The sequence below is a fragment of the Camarhynchus parvulus genome, chromosome 2 (genome assembly GCF_901933205.1).
Source record: "Camarhynchus parvulus chromosome 2, STF_HiC, whole genome shotgun sequence".
Classification (NCBI taxonomy): Eukaryota; Metazoa; Chordata; class Aves; order Passeriformes; family Thraupidae; genus Camarhynchus; species Camarhynchus parvulus.
In genome coordinates this window covers 15,450,236-15,469,816 of record NC_044572.1, presented here as the reverse complement: position 1 = coordinate 15,469,816, position 19,581 = coordinate 15,450,236, and positions in this window count along the sequence as shown.

Sequence of the window (19,581 nt, the reverse complement as noted above, 5' to 3'; positions counted from 1 at the left end):
TGAAACTGGAAACCAAGGGAAGCCAGTGATTGTGAGCTTTAAGCAAATCTTAAAGGGCTTTCCTGTCACTGCACTGAAAGGAGCTGTCACTCTCTGTTTGGGCAGCCCTGCCATACACGTGACACAAGTGACTGATGCCTGTGTACAAAGGTAAGTGGCACCCACTATATCTCAGCCTACAAGGTGCAAGTTGAGATTACTGCCTAGCAGAGCAATAGATGCACCACTTCTGACAAAATACATGCAGATGTATGGACAAAATAATTTATTTTTCTAAAAGCTGATAGCAGACTGCCTTGGAGGCAAGGCTCAATTCCAGTCATACCTGGATGTGTAGTGACAACACAAAGGAATCACTAGAGCCTTATTTGGAGTTAAAAGCTCTCTGCAGAAGCTAACTGTGCACAAAGTGGGCTTGACAAGGTACTCAGCCTGGAGGGTGAAGCTCTGGACAGAACAAAACTCTGACTCTGACTGCAGGTCAAGTAGGTTGTGGTGTTAAGGAATTCTTAGCAGATGGCTTTCACCCAGGTATGCCAGGAGTGATCTAAGGAGCTGTTTCTAGGGCATTCCTCAGCTCTGTGCCCAGCTCACTAACAAAAACCTTGGGCTTGAACCCCTAGGGTTTCCTACAAGGAATCTGCTGTACTGTTTCAGGAAAATAATACAAATGGCTATTCCAAGTTTGGCAAAAGTGAGAAACTCCACTGTCAGGGCTGAGTAAGCTTCTGCCTTTCTTATAGTCCAGAGGCTTGCTTTTTCTTTTGGTTCAACTCCAGCCCAAGCACACCTGAGACTCTCAGTTACTGTAATTAATATAATAGCAATGCCCCAAGCAGAAATTAGGTCCCTGCTGAACAGTGTGCTGTCCAAATGCATGCAGAGATAGAGTTCCTGGCCTTAATAACTTGCAAGTTGAAAGAGCAAACAATGGTCAAGTTTGTGGGATATAATACCAGAGACAAATCAGGGGAGGGGGTGATGATAGATGCATGGCTTGTTAGCTCCATTTCTTTCTGACTCATTTACTGTACTTATATTACATAAACCTGGTTTCAGGGGATGTCATGGGGAAAATATTATTGAAATAGGAGACAAGAGGGACTGTTGGAATAACGGGAAAGGTGGGGTCAATTCAAGCCTTTTAGTGCACTCAGGACTTTGAGATGGAGGAAGAAGGAAAACAAAGAAGCACAAGATGAGCAAGAGGAAAAGCTGAGCCCACTCATCCAACAGCAACAGAGCAGGAAACTGACGGCTTCCCTTTCTTCTTAGAGTGCATTACTTAAAACAATGCTGGGTACCAGCCTTTCCAGTTTCCTTCTCTGCACAGTTGTTAGAAGGGGTCTGTGCTGGCTCCTCTCCTGGCCTGGGAAAAGAATCAACCAGGGGAGTGTGCAGCTTGCCTCTGCAGAGCCTTGAGCAGACTAGCCCTGGAAGTGCTATGGCAGCTGGCACAGGTTCTTTTGGTGAAAGTTCTCACGGAAAATCAGGCAATCTCGCAATCCTTGGGCAGAGAAACCAGGCCTTTCTCTAACCCAAAAGCCAAGGCAGCCTGAGTTTCCCAAAGCTTTTCAACAAGGAAAAGCCAGAGAGAACCCGAGGGCCAAAGCTTTCTTCTCTCTCAGTCCTTAACCACCCATCTCAGGACTTGCTGTCACCTTTTCAGGCTTCAAATGAAGGCTCTCCTTCTCAAATCCCTTGCTCTGAGCTCAAGGGCTGTTTGCATTCTTCTCCCCATGACCAACTGTTTAATGTTTTAAACTGATCAGGAACTGCATACATGGTGGCAACATTGCAACTGTTGTCTATGTGCAGGGTCACTGCCTGGGTAAGATCTATCTTTCCTTCTCCAGGGACAACAACCCACTGCAAACCATCTTCAGGGAAAGTATCCTTTACATCTGACTCCTTTTCCCACTCTCCTTTAATTTCAAGGTATCCTTTCATGCTGAACAGGTGGCAAGCATCATTGGTTGCTTTGCTCTGTACCTCACTTTTGTGCAGTAAAGTTCATTTACATGAGTCCATATGCTGCCCCTCACAAAGTGGTAATGAGATATTTCCAGTGTCTTCCCAGAACATGGCTCAGCTGGGTGTTTGATGTTCCAACTCAACAGTGCAGTGTCAAAACTGTTTAGTAGTGTCCCTTATAATTGCAGGATTTATTTGGTGGCTGTCACCATGATAAATAGAGCTTTACAAGACTTAGTGGGAATACAAACCACATGAATAGTTTCCTAGTTTTATCAGGGTTTTATTGACAAATGGTTTCCAGAGCTTGTTTCTGACCCTTGTCTCATAGAAATAATGGTGTCTCCTTAAGCCAAAGTTTGTCCTACATTAATGCCTGTCTGTAGCTACAAATCTAAAATAGGCAGAGGAAAATTAGAAATGAGCTAATTTGCCAGTGTTTCTGTATTTTAACTTTACTCTCCTTTGAAGTAAATCCGCAGGTATTTAACAATACTGGCTTCCAGAGAACACAAGTATTTCCCCAGATAATTATCATTTGGAAACTTCTGCATAAATTCTTTTTTTTAAAACAAAACAGGCAGAGTGACAAGGCCAACAGGAGAGAGAAAGAAAGGAGAGAGAGAAAAAAGGAAATAAAGAGAGACAAAGAGAGAAAAATAAAGAAAAAGAGAGGAAAAATGGAAGAGAGAAAGAAAGAGGAAAAATGGAAGAGAGAAAAAAAGAGGAAAAAAGAAAGAGAGAGAAAGAGAGGAGAGAGAAGGAGAGAGAGAAGGAAAGAGAGAAAGAAAGAGAGAAAGAGAGAAAGAAAAAGAGAAAGAGAGAAAGAAAGAAAAGAAAGAAAGAGAGAAAGAAAGAAAGAAAGAGAGAGAGAGAGAAAGAGAGAAAGAGAGAAAGAGAAGAAAGAAAAGAAAGAAAGAAAAGAGAGAAAGAGAGAAAGAGAGAAAGAGAGAAAGAGAGAAAGAGAGAAAGAGAGAGAGAGAGAGAGAAGAAAAAGAAAAAAAAGAAAAAGAAAGAAAGAAAGAAAGAAAGAAAGAAAGAAAGAAAGAAAGAAAGAAAGAAAGAAAGAAAGAAAGAAAGAAAGAAAGAAAGAAAGAAAGAAAGAAAGAAAGAAAGAAAGAAAGAAAGAAAGAAAGAAAGAAAGAAAGAAAGAAAGAAAGAAAGAAAGAAAGAAAGAAAGAAAGAAAGAAAGAAAGAAAGAAAGAAAGAAAGAAAGAAAGAAAGAGAAAGAAAGAAATTACCATCTTGACAGCAAGGAACTAACAGAATCCTGCAGGATGAGACTTGAGGCTCTTTTTCCAAATAAAGTAAGCTGGTGTAGCTGCAGTGCTTTCTCTTTTTCTTGGGCATGGGTCATGCAAATATGAAATGTTTGGAACTTAATGGACATCTTGCACATATGCTCTTCAATAGCATAATACACATGTAGCAGGGCAAATATTAACCATAACTACACTTGCTGCATACTCACCAAAGCAGGAGAGAAGTCCTGCCTTTGTACAAGGCACCTGGGAAGAGGTTTGGGGCATTAGCAGCCCAGCTAGCTACATATATTAGCTCTAAAATATAAAATAAATGTATATTGTTATAGTTTATATAATATATTATTTGATAATAGTAATTTTTCTTAGTAATTTATATTATATATTTGGTTTGCTTTCTGGGCATAAATCCAGAAAACCTAGAAATGTAGTCAGATTAAGCCACTACTAAGCCAGCTCAATGTTGACTTGCTCTTTGTGCCCATTGCCTGGGAAAGGACTCCCACTGGTCCCCAGATGGGCAGGACTGTGACACAACTAATCAACACCACTTCCTCAAATCAACAATTCAAATCCTGCTACATGTGAAAAACAACCCCATACCTGGCAGAGACTCTCTTCTCCCCTGCAGCTGATGTTGGTGGTGTCACTGGTTACGAGCATAAAATAAAAACACGTCAGCTACAGGAAGAGTGTTGGCACCAGCTCAGTCTTGGCTCGTGGCTGAAATTTTTGGGGTTGGGGAAGTTTCTCAGCCCTCCCTGCCAGGAGCACAACAGAGACCAGCAGGAAGCTGAGACTGTGGGTTCCCAGGTGTCCCTCAAACAGCAGCACCCATCCCAGGACTCTCTGGAAAGCACAGTTGGCGAAGAACTGGGAGAAGAAGCACTGGGAGAGGAAACATTGGGAGGAGGAAGCACTGGGAGAGGAAACTTTGGGAGGAGGAAGCACTGGGAGAGGAAACATTGGGAGGAAGAATCATTGGGAGAGGAAGCATTGGGAGAAGGAAACATTGGGAAAGGAAGCACTGGGAGAGGAAGCACCAGCAGGGATGAAGCAGTGGGGGAGGAAGCATTGGGAGGAGGAAGCACTGGGAGAGGAAGCACTGGGAGAGGAAGCACTGGGAGGAGGAAGCACTGGGAAAGGAAGCACTGGGAGGAGGAAGCACTGGGAAAGGAAGCACTGGGAGGAGGAAGCACTGGGAGGAAGGAAGCACTGGGAGAGGAAGCACTGGGAGGAGGAAGCACTGGGAGGAGGAAGCACTGGGAGGAGGAAGCACTGGGAGAGGAAGCACTGGGAGGAGGAAGCACTGGGAGAGGAAGCACTGGGAGAGGAAGCACTGGGAGGAGGAAGCCCTGGGAGGAGGAAGCACTGGGAGAGGAAGCACTGGGGGAGGAAGCTTTGGGAGGAGGAAGCACTGGGGGAGGAAGCTTTGGGAGGAGGAAGGACTGGCAGGAGGAAGCCAGCTCTCAGCACTGACTGCAGCTTGGCAGGCTCACTGACTCTCCCCCCGCTGGCGGCCTGAGCTCTCAGCCAGGCAGGAGCACAAACTGGCTGCTGACCTATTTGCAGAAGGACTGGTGGGACCCCAGGCTGTGACCCCAGCCCTCAGGACAGTGCTCACTCCTCACTTCAGCTCATAGCTGCCTTGATGTTTGATTCGCACCAAATCTGTGGTTTTCCCGTGCAAGAGTGGGGATGGATAAAGGCAGGTGACAGATTCTGCTCTGGCATTTTAAATATGATCATGGAAGTAGGACTGGGCTCAGACAATATCCTCTTTTGGTTTGAATGTACAGTTGAGAATTCTTTATGGAGAAATATCTGCCAGTCTGCCTTGGTGCCATTCTACTGAAATCCAAGAGGAATCAGTATTTTAATTGCAGTCATGTCTTTTATACTCTGTGTTAATTCTTTGTAGTTTCTGGCAAAAAGAGGTTTGGTGCCCTAATTTTGTTCATGCTGTCTTTGCCCTTCCCTCATTACATGGCTTCAGAAATGTATATGTAATTTTTAACCCTGTGTATACACTCATTCCCATTTTTTGATTTTGAACAGTTTTAGAATAGAAATGCATTCTCCATCCACCTTTAAGCCAGGAGTTAGGAAGTTGCTTGTGCTGATGCCTGGGCTGGTATCAAGAGTCTTAAGTCTCTTGAAAGCATGTCTGCTTTTGATATGGTTGCTGAATCTGGTTTTTGTCCTTGTTAAATTTGGCTGCCTCATTGGAGTAAGTCACTTTTCCACAGATCAGATGAAAAGCTGGTCCTATTTTTCAAGCAGTTCTCTTTTGGGGATGATCAGATTACTGCAAATGCATTGGAATTTACACAAATAAAAATGTATTTTAATTTCAATGGCTTGGGATTTTTGAAAGTGGCAACACTGAGAGACTGCAGAAAATATGAAAAATGTAACATCTGTTTGTACAGGTCTACAGTGGTTGGGGGGGCTGGAGCACGCGGCTGAAAAGCAGAGGCTGAGGCAATTGAGTTTGTTCAGCCTGGAGAAAAGAAGGCTGAAAGCGGGAATCTAACTTCTGTCCTAAGTAGAGATTGGGTGGTTTAATACAGAAGATAAGACATACTTATCTTAGAGGTCATCAGTCAAAGAAGCAACAGAGACAAACTGCAAGAAGGAAATTCTGATTAGGGAAATATTCCTTGAGGGCAGCCAAACACCAGAACAAGCTGTACAAAGAGCTTGCAGAGATCTGATCCTTGCAGATACTCAAATCTCCACTGGAAGAGATCCTGAGCAACCTGACTGAATATTGAAGCTAGTCCTGTTTTAAGCAGGGGATCAGACCAGATGACTTCCAGGAGCTCTTTCCAATCCAAATTGTGCTTTGATTCTATGAAAAATATTGGAACTAGTTACCAAATCAGACACAAGGGGACAGGTATACCACAAATTGTGCAAGGAAAAAAAATTTTAATTGTTTCAAGAAGTAGTTAGTTCTGCCAATATAGAAATGTAAACTACAGAAAATATACTTATTATAAAGTCCTTTTATCTTTACTGGTTGTATCTGGATTGCCATGTGTCACAGCCTGTGCCTGAGGCTTCTGGGGTCCAGCAGCTTCCTGATGAAGCCAAGATCTTTGCAAATCTCTCATTACCATATGTAAGAATGATTTCTCAGCTCTGTATCACAGGGGTTAGAGAAGATGCTCTTGGAGGATGTGTTTTTGTTTGTTTTCCGTTCTGGAATGCACAGATCTGTATTTAATCAATCACAGAAGCTACAAGGCTGGAAACTCATTGGGCTGTTTCTGTTCAGACTTCCAGTGACCATCTGGTGAGGTGGACACTTTTCCTGCATCCACCCAGAAACAGGGACTGGCTTCATGCAAGAAATGTGAGGAATAATAAGCACAGTCTTCTTGGTTAGCAGAGCAAAGGGTAACTGTAACATTCCCTGAAGCTATGATAAAGCAGACATAATTTGGGATGAAAAAATAGAACTCAAATCTTTATGGACATGGAGAATTGAGTGCTATATGATCATGTCTCTCTCTAGGGCATGCCTCAGAAGTGGGGTTGGACCAAATATGTGGAATAATTCAGGTTGAACTGTCAAGTAATCATGAATTTAGGAGTTCAATATGTGAAGTAATTTCAAACTTACTCCAAAAAACAGGTTTGGGAGGATTGGATGAGGGTTTTTTGGGGGGAAAATAATTGCCTGTAGCCAAATCTGAGTTAAGCATTTTGTCTAACTGCATTCTTACGGAAAATTTGGAGAAAGAGACATGTATGGATGTCAAATCACTTTATTCAGAAAGATATATGTGTTTAGGGTGGTGATGCTTACAGCAGGTCAAACCACACAAAGGTTTCTGTTCAAGAATGCTGAAAATTAAATACTGAGTTTGGAAGTAAGGAGATTATTTTGATCTTTTTTTTCCTCTTAAAAAAGGTGCTATTTAAACAATAAAGTGTTTTGATGATAATTACAAAATGAAACAGGGTGAAAGAACTTCAAAGAATTATTTTGCAGCTTTTCTATTTATCTGCAAAACAGAAAAAAATCTACTGCACTGGATTTTGCTCTACACGTCCAGTATCACACCTATTGTGTGTGGAGTTGAGTCAGTATTTACAGAGCAAGACACACAAAAAAATTCCCAAGTAGTAAATAGAGTTGCTAATAAGCTGAAGAATGTGTTCTGTTAATTTGTAGTAATATTAATCTGTTGCCTTATTTAGCATTTCCTCCAAGTGCTTGTGGTTACTAACTTTAATATATTTTACAAAAGTAATTATCCTCTAGAAGCAGAATGTGTTAAAGTTTGGTATTTTTATCCTCTGATTTATGATTCTATTTTAAATTTAAGAGTCATCCAATCAAGGAAAAACAATAGTTGAGAGTACAAATACACAACAAAGATATATGTGTGGAAATGCTCAAAGGAAACTAATTCAAAGAGCCAAAGGACTGAAAATTATTTGTGCAAGGTATTCCACAAAGAAAGTAGGTGAAAAGCAATGCTAAATCATTAAAAAGCTCAACTCACATTTTTTTCTCTTTCCAAAAATAATGGTAAATCCATAACAAACAGTTCAGCCAGCTCTAGACTCAACTGGGATCTGATCCAGTCATTATTTTGGTACTTGAAATCAAAAGGGATTTGATGGGAATGTATGATAGATTATTTTCTGCACATTTTTAATTGGGTGACTTCTTCCCTTAAAGGGTCTGTAATTTTTCACACATGTCTCCAAACATCCTCTGCCAATACTAAATTCTGCTCAGATGGATTTTCTTTTAGAGAGAAATTTGGCAGTTACAACTGTTTGGCCAAAATCCAGTAAATTCAGATGGGTGGAGCCAGGAAATGGAAATACTTTATATAGATAGTATGTTACTTCTTCATGCATCCAGATTTACATATTCTTGGAAGAAACAAATTCAAGAACTTTATTTTGTTTCCTTTTTGACTTTGGGAAAAAAAAACTACAGTAGCACAGAACCTTCCTCCTAATCTTTGCATTCTCTCTCAGGTCTTTGTTACCCAGAAGTTAACCAGCTGTATTTAGTATTGCCTACAAATCTCTTCCCCTTTGTCCATCTTACAGCATAAAACCTGACCAAGGCATTTTTAGAAATGAGAAGTGATTTTGTCAGATGGCTCAAAATATCAATATCCTCCTAGGCAAGATTAATAAGGTGAATGTTATGATGTTATGTCCTTCTTAGATATTCTGTCTTTTAATCTTCTGAAAAGTGATTTAAGAAAGAGAGGAATCACTAGCTAAATTTTCTGGAAAAATAAAAGTCTCAGGCCTTATGTGAATAAATTGTTCAGAGAGAGACTGGATTTCCAAGCTTGTAGATGAATATTTAAGCATGCCAGTAATGAGCAGTTGAACTAGCACAGCTAAGCAAAGCAAGGCAGCTTTAAAAGGCCCCAAATGGCTACATTGACATTCCATGATTTTATAAGTGATTATTTTTGCCACAGATTTAAACAAAATCCATCTTCTCATTTCAGCCTGAGGAAAAAAGTGACCAGAAGAGTGGCTTGTACCATGCCAGTGATGTCTCCTTGACACACCAGTGTCTGAGGGCAGACACAGGTTTATTGTTGGAAAGCTCTTGTTTCTAAGAGCTACTTCTGTCACAGGGACTATTGCATGTATCCTTGAGTTACTGAGGACATGCTCATCATAAAAATATGCCTAAGTTATTTTTTCTCACAACTCTTTTTTCCTCTTTCTTTCTTTTCTGCAAATTTGGATTTACTTGGGTTAAGGTAATTAACCACTATTTCCTAGTCTAAAGGCTCTACAAACAAGACTATGGCAGAACTGGAACTTCTGTTTCACAGGAAATTCTGACATTTTGAAGCATAACCAAGTTTGGACTGAGAAAAAGATCAGAGAATTCATAAATTTCTATAAAGGAATATGTTCCAAAAAAGTCATGTCAACAGAAATATATAACTTTGTTAAAATTCAATAAAATATCAATTTATTTTTTGTTTTCTTGTTTTTTTTTAATAATAAAAGCTGTTCTGAAAGAAGAATAAATAAGAAAAATATTTTTCTAAGACCTTTGCAATAAGCCTTAACCAAATTTCCTTTTACTGAGCATGAATATTTCCAGTATGAAATTTCCACCTTGACATATTCCCACTGATGATTCAGCATTTTCAAAATGGAGAACATTTAGAAAATATTTTCCCAGCACTAGGAATAGATTGGGAAACTGCTTCAAGTTTCTGTTTTCAAATAAATTTTACTAAAAAGTACCATAAATGTTATTTAAGTGCTCTCCACATCTTGTACTTGGCACATTTTACAAGTAAGGTAGCAGCACACTCACCTGATGATCGTCTGTCTCGATGGGACTGGGAAGGAGTTTGCCCTGGAATCACCTTCTTGGCACCAAGCAGAACATCTCAGATGCTGCTGGCAGCAGGCTGCTCCTTTGCCACTTTGTGCTTTTTCCTGCAGCACTAAAAGGCCTTACAAGAGTGGAAACAGAAATTCAGCTCTCCACCAACTTTCACAACTGCTCATTTTAACTCAGGCCCCAGTGGTCACAAAGGAGCAGAAGATAGGACAGCAGTGGACATCTGAAGAACAAACTTACTGACTTATTGTCCCCATCAATGAGATATTTATCTCATTTATCTCACACCTTTCTCCCACCTTTCCATATTTATTGGCATTATTTCCACTAGGAAAAATAACTTGGTAGCCTTACAGAAGTACTCTCATTATGGTAAGTCAGTCTCTCCTAAGTTATCTGAATTTTCTCCACTTATGTTTCTAGATTTGATTTGATTTGATTTGATTTGATTTGATTTGATTTGATTTGATCTTTATGTGATCTGCACACATGAAACATCATAAATTCCATCCATTCATAGGTGCAAGCACTGTCAGGGAAGAGTAGTATTATTATTTTTGTTGCTGCTTCTAGCTTAAAATAAAGCATTTTAATGGTTTTTTCATGGCTTGCTTGTGTAGTAATGAAATATAATTACACTCATATCAGACTGGGGAAGGTTATTTGCTTTAGAGAGGATGATTAAGAAGAATATGAGGAATTGGACCTGGGTGTAAAGATACCTGACACAGAAACCCAGAGAAGCACAGGAAGAAGATCCCACCCTATTATAGGAGGATGCAGTTTCCAAAACAGTGAGCTAAGTCTGCTCAAGCCAGGCCAAATCTGTGACTCCACAAGCAATCCCACCCAAACGTGTTCATTATATAGACCTGTGCAGCACATTTAAAGTTCCTTGACTTGTGACGTCTCTGTGGCAGTACTGGCCTTCTTTATTGGTCTTGGACAGGCTTCAAGATCATGGATTTACAGATTATTTGAACACACTGAGACATTTTAATTGGCTAAAATGCAAACATTTTGCAGTTAATGAGGGGTGGCTTCAGAACCTGATTTTCCACAGCCTTGTACCTTGTGTAGCCATTAGTTCACAGCAGGAGAAAGGTCTCAGAGTGCAGTTTGGCAGCTCAGTGCTTATGACCTTCCCATGACATTAAGCCTGCTGAGCTTTTAAAAACCTTCTGTGTGGCTGGTTCTGTTCTGGCTCTTCCACACTGCCACAGCAACATGATGGGGTTCAGAATTAATGCAACTGATGTCCATGGATTTTCCCAAGGTACTCCCTCCTCATCTCCAACTTCAGTGCCCAGACTTTGGAGTGCATCAATGAAGAGAGATTTGTTGCCAGATCATGTTGTATTCCAGCCTTTTAATTTTTCTTTAATATGTTTACCCATCCCCCAGCTATTGCAGCACTTGGTAGATCCTTAAATACCTGAAGAAAATGAGAAGCAATCCCAGAGCTTTGAGCACCAATGTCTTTTGCTACAAACCTTTATCAATCACAGCTTGTGGGTTCAGCATAAAACTGGCAAATCACTTCAGCTTAACTTAAAATCTTCCACTACAACTATTTAATTCTGAGTATTACTACTGTATTGTTTCAGAGTTCTCAAACACTGCACAAATATGTTCAACTGGGGCCTAAATAAATAAACAAACAAATAACATAGAAGGCAGAAAATAATTTGTCCTTGATTTGGCTAAATAATTTCTGATCTTTACAAAATTATCATTGTTATGGAAATTACTCCTTGACAAAGTGTTACTGCTGGGATTATGTTTTCACATTTTGCTTTTGCTTATTACCAGACACAGATCTTTGGCAGCACTATCTCCAGGGCTGGAGGAAAAGTGTGTGAAATTGTCAGCACTGCAAATGAACTTACACGCAAATCTTTGAGAACATTTTTTTGTACCTTCTGCCTTACTGCCTACAATCTAGTGACAATATTCTGGACTGCTCAGGAGATGTGTGCAGTGGTTCTCACACAAACTGTGTACAACCAGAGACTGAGTTTTCAGCTGAAAGACACTGTCCTCCATTCCTGTGGCTGGGAGTTGGAGCTGATGGCCCACACTGTTTTCCATTTAATCTTGCCAGTCCTGAGTCATGCTGTAGACAACCAGTGAATATAGAAGAGTATTAGCAAAATTAGTTTATACTGAAGACAATATTTACATCCCACAACACAGTGACATTGCTGATGTTTTTGAAACATCACAATACAATTGTGCAATTACAAACATCTAGGTCACCAAAGTACTCTCTCTATCACTTCGGTAGTAAACAGGAATTTGCCTCATAAAATCTGTCTTTCTATAAAATTCCTGCCTTTAAAGTTTTATTTAGGCCTAGAAGAGGTTGGGGCATTTCATTACGAGACAAAACATCTCTGTTTAGCTTTTTGTTCCTTCATGAATTCAGTTTGCTGAAAAAGCTCTGAGTTGTACAGAGTGTTACTTGTTTAAATTAGGGCTTTCCTATTCAAATAACCTTATTTTATTTCTCTGAAAAGTTGCTTCAGGCAAGCCAAAAGTGAGATCTTTATTTCACAGATGAGATGTAGCCTGGAGGAGGATGGGTCCCATGTAGCTTTTCTGAGACAAACACTGCAAATGAGATTGCAAACATTTTCATTCTTGTAGACAGAAGTCACTCTAAGCCCCAGTTTCCAGCCCTACAGTCTTTCACCCTTAGATCTGGATTGCCCATAAGAAGTGTCTCCATTGTTTCTGGGGATTTTTTGTGGCCCTCATAGCTGCTGCTGACACATGACTTTGAGATGGAAAATAAATAATGAATGCACTATTAAACTGCAGGATCCAAGTGAAATATTGCAACAAACTCAGGCTTTCCTTGGGAGTGCAAACATTAATCACACTTTATGTTTACATGGCACTGGCAGCTGTAAGACTTGGGAGGGATTAATTTTAAAAGATTGTGCTTTTCATATATTTCTAACCATTTGCAGTTGTGGATCTTCATGGGAAGTCTGTGTTTAATCACAAGAGTGCTCCAGAAAACTTATTATTGCTAGTGGATCATTCAGGACCATACATTTCCATCTCCTTCAGCCACAATGACTCTTGCTCCAGCTAATGAGATGAAAATCCAGCTTCATGTGGAGGATTACTGGATGTCTCTCCCACAAAGACAATGGGTCATGGACTTCTAACTCAGTGAGCCACAATATTTTTGAAAAAAGGGAAAATTTAAAAACTTTCCAAGCTATGATTTTTCCAAGGTGTTTTGTTTCATGCCTAAATTTATTTAACTGTTTTGCAGCTCTTTTAAAAATTAAACCAACTATAAAATTGACCTGACACTTTAAAATAGAAAGTCAAAACACTTAACTTTAAAATATCACCATTAAACATTTAGTGTTTCTGATTCTCCTCCTTCTTTTCCAGTTGAAGCAATTAAGAAAATTAAACTGACATTCCCAAATACTGTTGTCCCCTTGAATACAACTTGTTTAATGACTTACTATGTAAAATAAAATCCTTGTAACTACAAAGTACTGCAAAACAATCCTTTCTCTAAATCCAAGCAGTTCTGCAGCAAAAGGACTCCCAGTGGGAGCTCTGCTCTCATGCTCTCCCATACAAGCAATCAAAGTTTGTGCACACTGAAGCAGCTAAAGCTCTAGTTGTAGATGTTTGCAAGTAAAGACCTTGCTTTCATACAAGGCTTTCAAAAAAGGCTAATGTATGTTAAGACTTTGTGAGTGAACTGCTTAAAGTACTGGTATTTTTAGTTACATCATTTCTTATAAATTGAATATTCCCTTGAAGTGTTGGGAACCGAAGTGCAACCCTTGCAGAACACCAACTCTGTGGAAACAGAAGTTGGAAGAAATGAACAGGTAAGCTCAGTTACACAAGTGCAAGGACTTAAAACAAGGAACCTGCAGGGTTTTTTCCACGTGGAGAAGTCCTGCATGTGAATGGACCCACATGGATTTTGCTCCATCCCTTTGTTGCCTGTGCCATTACAGAAAGCCACCACAGACTCCAAACTCTGTAATGCCACAATTACACAGCTCCCCGAGGCTGGAAGGCTGAGGAATTGTGAGGAATTGCTTTTAGGTCCCTTGCATATTTCAAAGCCATTAACATCAGAGATTATCATCTCCATTGTGCCACAGGCACATGTCAGATAAATAAATGACTGCAGTGTGTCTGTGCAGAGGACACACAGCTTTGTGCAGTCACTGGGTGCCCCTGAGTGCTGTCCAGCTCCTTTTAAGCACTATGGACCATGAATATTTGATGCCAGTAACTCTCTAAGTTTTGGTGAACAGCAAAATGCAATTGCTAATGGTGATGTTCCTCGTCATTATGGAATTACTATTTTTGTTCCTCTTGCATGTTAATTGTTTTACATTTTATTATCTGCTATAAGACTGCTGGATGGTACTAGAAGTCCAAGATGAGGAATGACAGTCAAAATCCCATATATTATTCTAGTAGCACTAGAATTTGTATTTTTGTAACTGTGATCTCCATGTGAGGACTGTTACACCAAATAACGTGAAGAAAACTCCATGACAGACAGGCCCACTGCCTTTTCTGAAATCCGTATGTCAGTGCCAGCCACTTTCTGAAGGACTTGTACAGAGGTTTTCAGCTTTTTCTTGATGCTTTTCAGATGCTGCCAGTAGCTGAAAGCTTCATTCAGCATGACCCTGTGCTCCAACACTCTACTGAGTTCAGTGGTTTGGGTACATCCTCAAACTAAAACAGTCTTGCTGAATTTTATGACTGACTCCAAGCAAAAATCAGTTTTTTCCAGGTAACTGTCTCATTGTGGGGAGACATGCAAACAAGTAAATAAAAAGTCAATTTATTTGTATCAAAGAAATACTCTGTAGAATTCTATGAGCATGAGAAGAACAGAAAATCACCACAAGCCTGGCATGTCCAAATAGCAGAGGTGCAGTGCATAAATTATACAGTTAATCTGACTTTGCTCAGTAAGAGGGTTTAGTATGGGTTGTGCTGTTCAGCTGGGCAACATATGCTCAGAAGGTTTAACACTGGAAGTACTGCAGACTTTGTAGAGTTGATCTGCAATGCACATGAATGTGTCTAGGATTTCCAGATATCCAGCAGCTCAGGCAGAGTTGCTATTCTGGTGAGACTGTTCCAGACAATTGTCAGCATTCTCAAATTCATCCCCAACAAAATTGCCAAGAACGTAAAAAAACATGTCTGGTAAAAGGCAGATACAAGGTAGGTAAGAAAAAAAATTCTATCATATAAATCAAACTTTTATTATTGTCCTTATTCCAGTGCCTCAGACTAAGTCACCTCCTCAAGACCTATGAGAAGTAACTCAATAACCTAATGTGTTGAAGAGATGCCAAATAAAGAAATTAAATAAAAAGCCAAAATTCAATCAACCAAACCAAAATCAACCAACTAACCAACCAACCCCAATTCTACCTATAGTTCCTAAGCAGAAATACATGGCACCATTGTCAGAGCAGGGAGAACAGGATAAACCACATCAGGGCATGGGATCCATGCTAACCTGAAAAAGTGTACGCGCACTTGGTATCTGAGAACTGCATTTGTTCCAAACACACTGGGACCCTTTTCCAATGTTCCTTCTCCTTCAGAACTAAGCCACTCACTCCAGCTGTGAGCAGATGCTCCTGAGGAGTGAGGTGAGCACAGCAAAGCAGGTCACTTGAAGGCAGCATGTTCTGGGCCAGTAACCCCATTCATTCACCCAGGATTCCTTTTCCCTCAGACACTGTCTCGTGTTACTGGCCTTGGTATTGATTGCCAGGGAACTTTGACATTTGCTTGCTGTTGTTTGATGAAAGCAGCTAATTGGAGTGCTTCCTCTGAGGAAAACCTTTCACATATGTGGAGTCCTTTGTACCTGCACATATGTAGGTGATACATTCTGAAATCTACATAAAGAAAAGCTGTTTGCATGTAGCATAAATGTAACTAACTGCTCTTGCTTTGCTAAACATTCACTCATAACTTGCAATTCAATTCCATCACCTGTAACAAAATACTCGAGACAACTGTAAACTAAATGTCAGCCCTCTTTCTTCTCAGAGAAGCTGCCTTTTTAATTCAGTAGAATTAACCAACTTACCTTACTTTAAAAATACTCTTTTTTTTTTGGAAAATAACCAGAGAGTTGGGTTTTTAAAGCAGTCTTACAGAACCTCAATTGAAAGTGATATAAAGTGATTAAAATAGAAAGGACTGAAAAGGGGAATATAAATGCTGATATAAGACTTCAGATGTTTTTACATACAAAGATTTTTTTTTAACCCTGGTACTCATCCATGTTATACAGTGAAATGAACAAGCAGAATCAGAGACCAACAGTAAAGCACAAAAAATGTATTTATATACTGTGCATGAAATTTAAAACAAATCATATGCTCCAGCACAGTTTCTTCAAACATCTTTTTCCAAACTCAACACTTCTTGGTGAGATGATTTAGGTGATGAGCATGCTTGTATAAATGCCATGTGGGCCACAAAATATGTACTCCACCTGTAGAAACTGCTGTCCTAACTTATCCCAACTTCCTTTGCACCCCCTATTTTAATTTTTTTCCATCGCAATAGCACAGACATAAGGCAGGACTTACTCCAACATTCTCCACAGCTCCTTTTAGAAAATACATAGAAGTTTGTACTGAAAGTATCTCCTGACAAACAGGAGATTTTTTGGGGATTATGTTGGCACCCCCTCTCCCCACCTGCCCTTTCTCTTCTCTTTATTTTTTGTTGCTTATGAGATGAATGGTTATTATCAGTTTATTATTGCTGTTTTTCCACAGACTTTCTCAAATGTCAAGTGAATCTGATCTGGAGTTCAGGTCCATAATTACACTGGACCAGCTCCAGGAACTCGTAAATAAATCGGGGGTGGCTGCTATGGTTGCCAGAGCTCTGTCGTTTTGCTCTTCTGAGGGTGGACAGAGGCTTTGGCTCTTTTCTAAAATTCTACACTTGCTACAGAGTTTTTCACACCTTATTTTAAAAGACCCTAGGCTTTCTTACTGTAGCTTGGCATAGCTTTACCACAGGCACAGAAAGCTACTAGACTGCAACATTGTTGAATATGTTCATTTAGAGAAGCAGCTGAAATGTGGATTGTTACTTTTTAATTTTATTTTCTGCTTTCTCCATATGTGAGAACCTCACAGGAGCAGACCTTAGTTCAGTGTCTCCGCTCTGGCCTCTTTGTTGACACTGGGAGTTTACACTGGGCTCTACAGGGAGGCGCATCTTTGTCACAGCGTGTCGATTGTGCTCAGCCACAGAGGGCAGCTCCAAGGCTCGGCAGGAAAGGCCCTCAAGTGCAGAGATGTCTGGATTCAAGATCATGGTTTAAAAGGAGAGGGCACAGCATTCATTCCCAGACCTGGCTTCCTGAGGTCTGAGAAGTTTACTAGTGACTTTAAATGTTACTTTCAAGCCTGTTTCTAATCATGTCGATGCACACAGAGCACAGCATCTGGTTACAGAACTGAATCTCCGGCCACTGCAGGCTTGAACTGAAAACGGTACAGATATTGATCTTCTGATATTTTTGATACTTGTTTTTTTCCTGAAAAACTTCAAATAAACTACTGAAGCACATCATGAGAGCTGATCCAGAATATGTAACTATTCAGAACATGGTTCCTCTCCTTCAGCCTCATCTGCAATTAGAACTAATCCCCACATCAGCCATTCGTTGATGCAGATGGCAGCACAGATCACAATTTGCACAACTTGATCTACAGTTGGTTTTTACCAGAAGCTAAAATAATTCCTGAAATCAGAACTAATCCTCAGTACAGACAAGGCCTCAGACTGCCAACTAGTTCCAAATGTTTTTAAGATGTGAATGCTTGTATGCTGCCAATGGGACCGAGATGACCAATTCTTTTCACGTGGGTCACCCCGAGGGCAGCAAATGGTATCAGCATTTCCCCAGTGCTATCCTGGCTCACAGACTCACAGTCACATAAAGGTGAAAGTTTCTGGACTCCTTTATAATGGATTGAGTCATTGTGTCTTCTGCAGAGCACTTTTCAAAACAAAGCAAAATACTTTATGGAGTGGAAAACACTGAATTATTTGCAAAAAAATGTCATTTCTTTTCTATATCCCTCCCCAGGGAGCCCATTGTTCAAATAAGTATTTGCTTGTGCCCCAAAGTACAGATGTTTTTGACTCTTGTAATAAATCAAACATGCTTATGTCTAACCCATTAAAAAAGAGTAGAAAATAGCAGACATGGATTAAGATGGTTGGTCTGACCCAAATTATAGTTCTTCCATACTGTTAATTTTTGTTGATTCTTCTGGGAACAAAAGATTCGACAACATCATTGTGCGTCCCTCTTCTCCCTTGGAATTAAAATCAATCTTTTACTCCTTTTGAAATCTAAATTTGAAATAATCATGTATCTGGATCATGGATTAGGTTTGCAGGAGAAAAGTCTCTGGCAGAAGATGGCAGGGACCGTGCCTAAAGCTAAATCCAGACACACAAATCAGCTCTGAGCTCGGGTGAAAACAGAGTTCTGGTTAAATGGGTTGCAGGTTTTCAGTTACAGAAGTTCCATCAAGAAACCATTCTGATATTTGAAAACAAGTAAGAACAGCCTCATGTCATCTACAAGAAAAGCAAATTTAGCATTCCAATTACTTTTTTGTTGCCTCAGATAATTCTCTTGGGCCTGTGTTAAAGGGCATTTTTTTCAGAATTAGCATTCCATCTCTAAACCTTGACAATTCTAGTGAGATGGTGCTGCCTCTTTTTTTTTCATAAGGAAAGGTAAGCCTTTGATAGTTTCAAACAGGGGTGTTGAACAACAGGACAAATTTTCTTGAAAGGCAGCAGGATAAACCGTATTTTCAAGGTCAGTTTTTTAATCCATGGCTTTTAACCTTGCTATGATTTATGTTTGACCTCCTTTACACAGTAGTTTTCTTCCTTCTCTCCTTCAGACTGGAAGGACATGTCTGTGCTTTCTATTTGATGTGGGTTTTGTGTATCTGCACAAAGTAATTCATAACCACTTGGCAAAAGGCATGTGCCCACACCACATCATTATCCGGCAATTAAGAAAATTCTCCCTGCCACAAAGCTATAAAGCCCAGTTATGTTTCAAGCTAAGCCCTCAATATCCATTCTGAATTCATCTAGGGCACAAAGCTGCTGTGGCGCTGCAGAGAGATTTTGTAGTGTGCCTTGTAAAGTACTTGTTGAGCATTGATTGGAATTTTTTTGGGTTTGCCTCATCTCAGCACGTTTCCACACCTTAAGATTTTCTCCTGCTTCTCTGCACAGACTTCACACAGATATAGAGAAGATAGCTCTTCTCTGCAACTGAATGGAACAGAAGCATGTTACTGTGTTTGGTTCTGGACGTCGTCTACCTAAATGGTCGGGTTTAACACATTCTTCAAATGATTTTTAGATTTTTGATTATTCTCTCTGTGTTGTTGATCAGGTTACAGGTTGCTTTGTAAGACCTGATCAAGCAGGTCTTGAATTATCCATAAAATTCACTTACAAAATATTTGATTAAAGACTGAAATGAAAGGAAGATAAAAAGATTCTGCCCTCTGGGATGTTTAATATCGGTCAGTTTCAATGATATGTTTCCCTTTCACTGTGTGGACAAACATTGTCGCTGCATCAGAGGTGAAGTCTGTAACATGTCATTTCCTCAACCTTCCTAATGATGCCTTGATTTTAAATAAATACATCCAAGGGAAAAAAGTTTCACTGTTTAAATAAAATGTGGTGATGACTTCCCAACTTCTACCTCATGTGGCCCCAGTAGTAGGGAAGGAGCAGGACATTTATCGAACTGCTCCTTTAGACACCTTCTCCCCAAGGTCTTCCAGGATCTGCTGCATCCCAGCAGGAGCAAACTCTTCCATCAGGCTGAGACAGCCTGGAGAGGTGGTGCAAGTTAATAAAGAGAACAGTGGTGTGTCT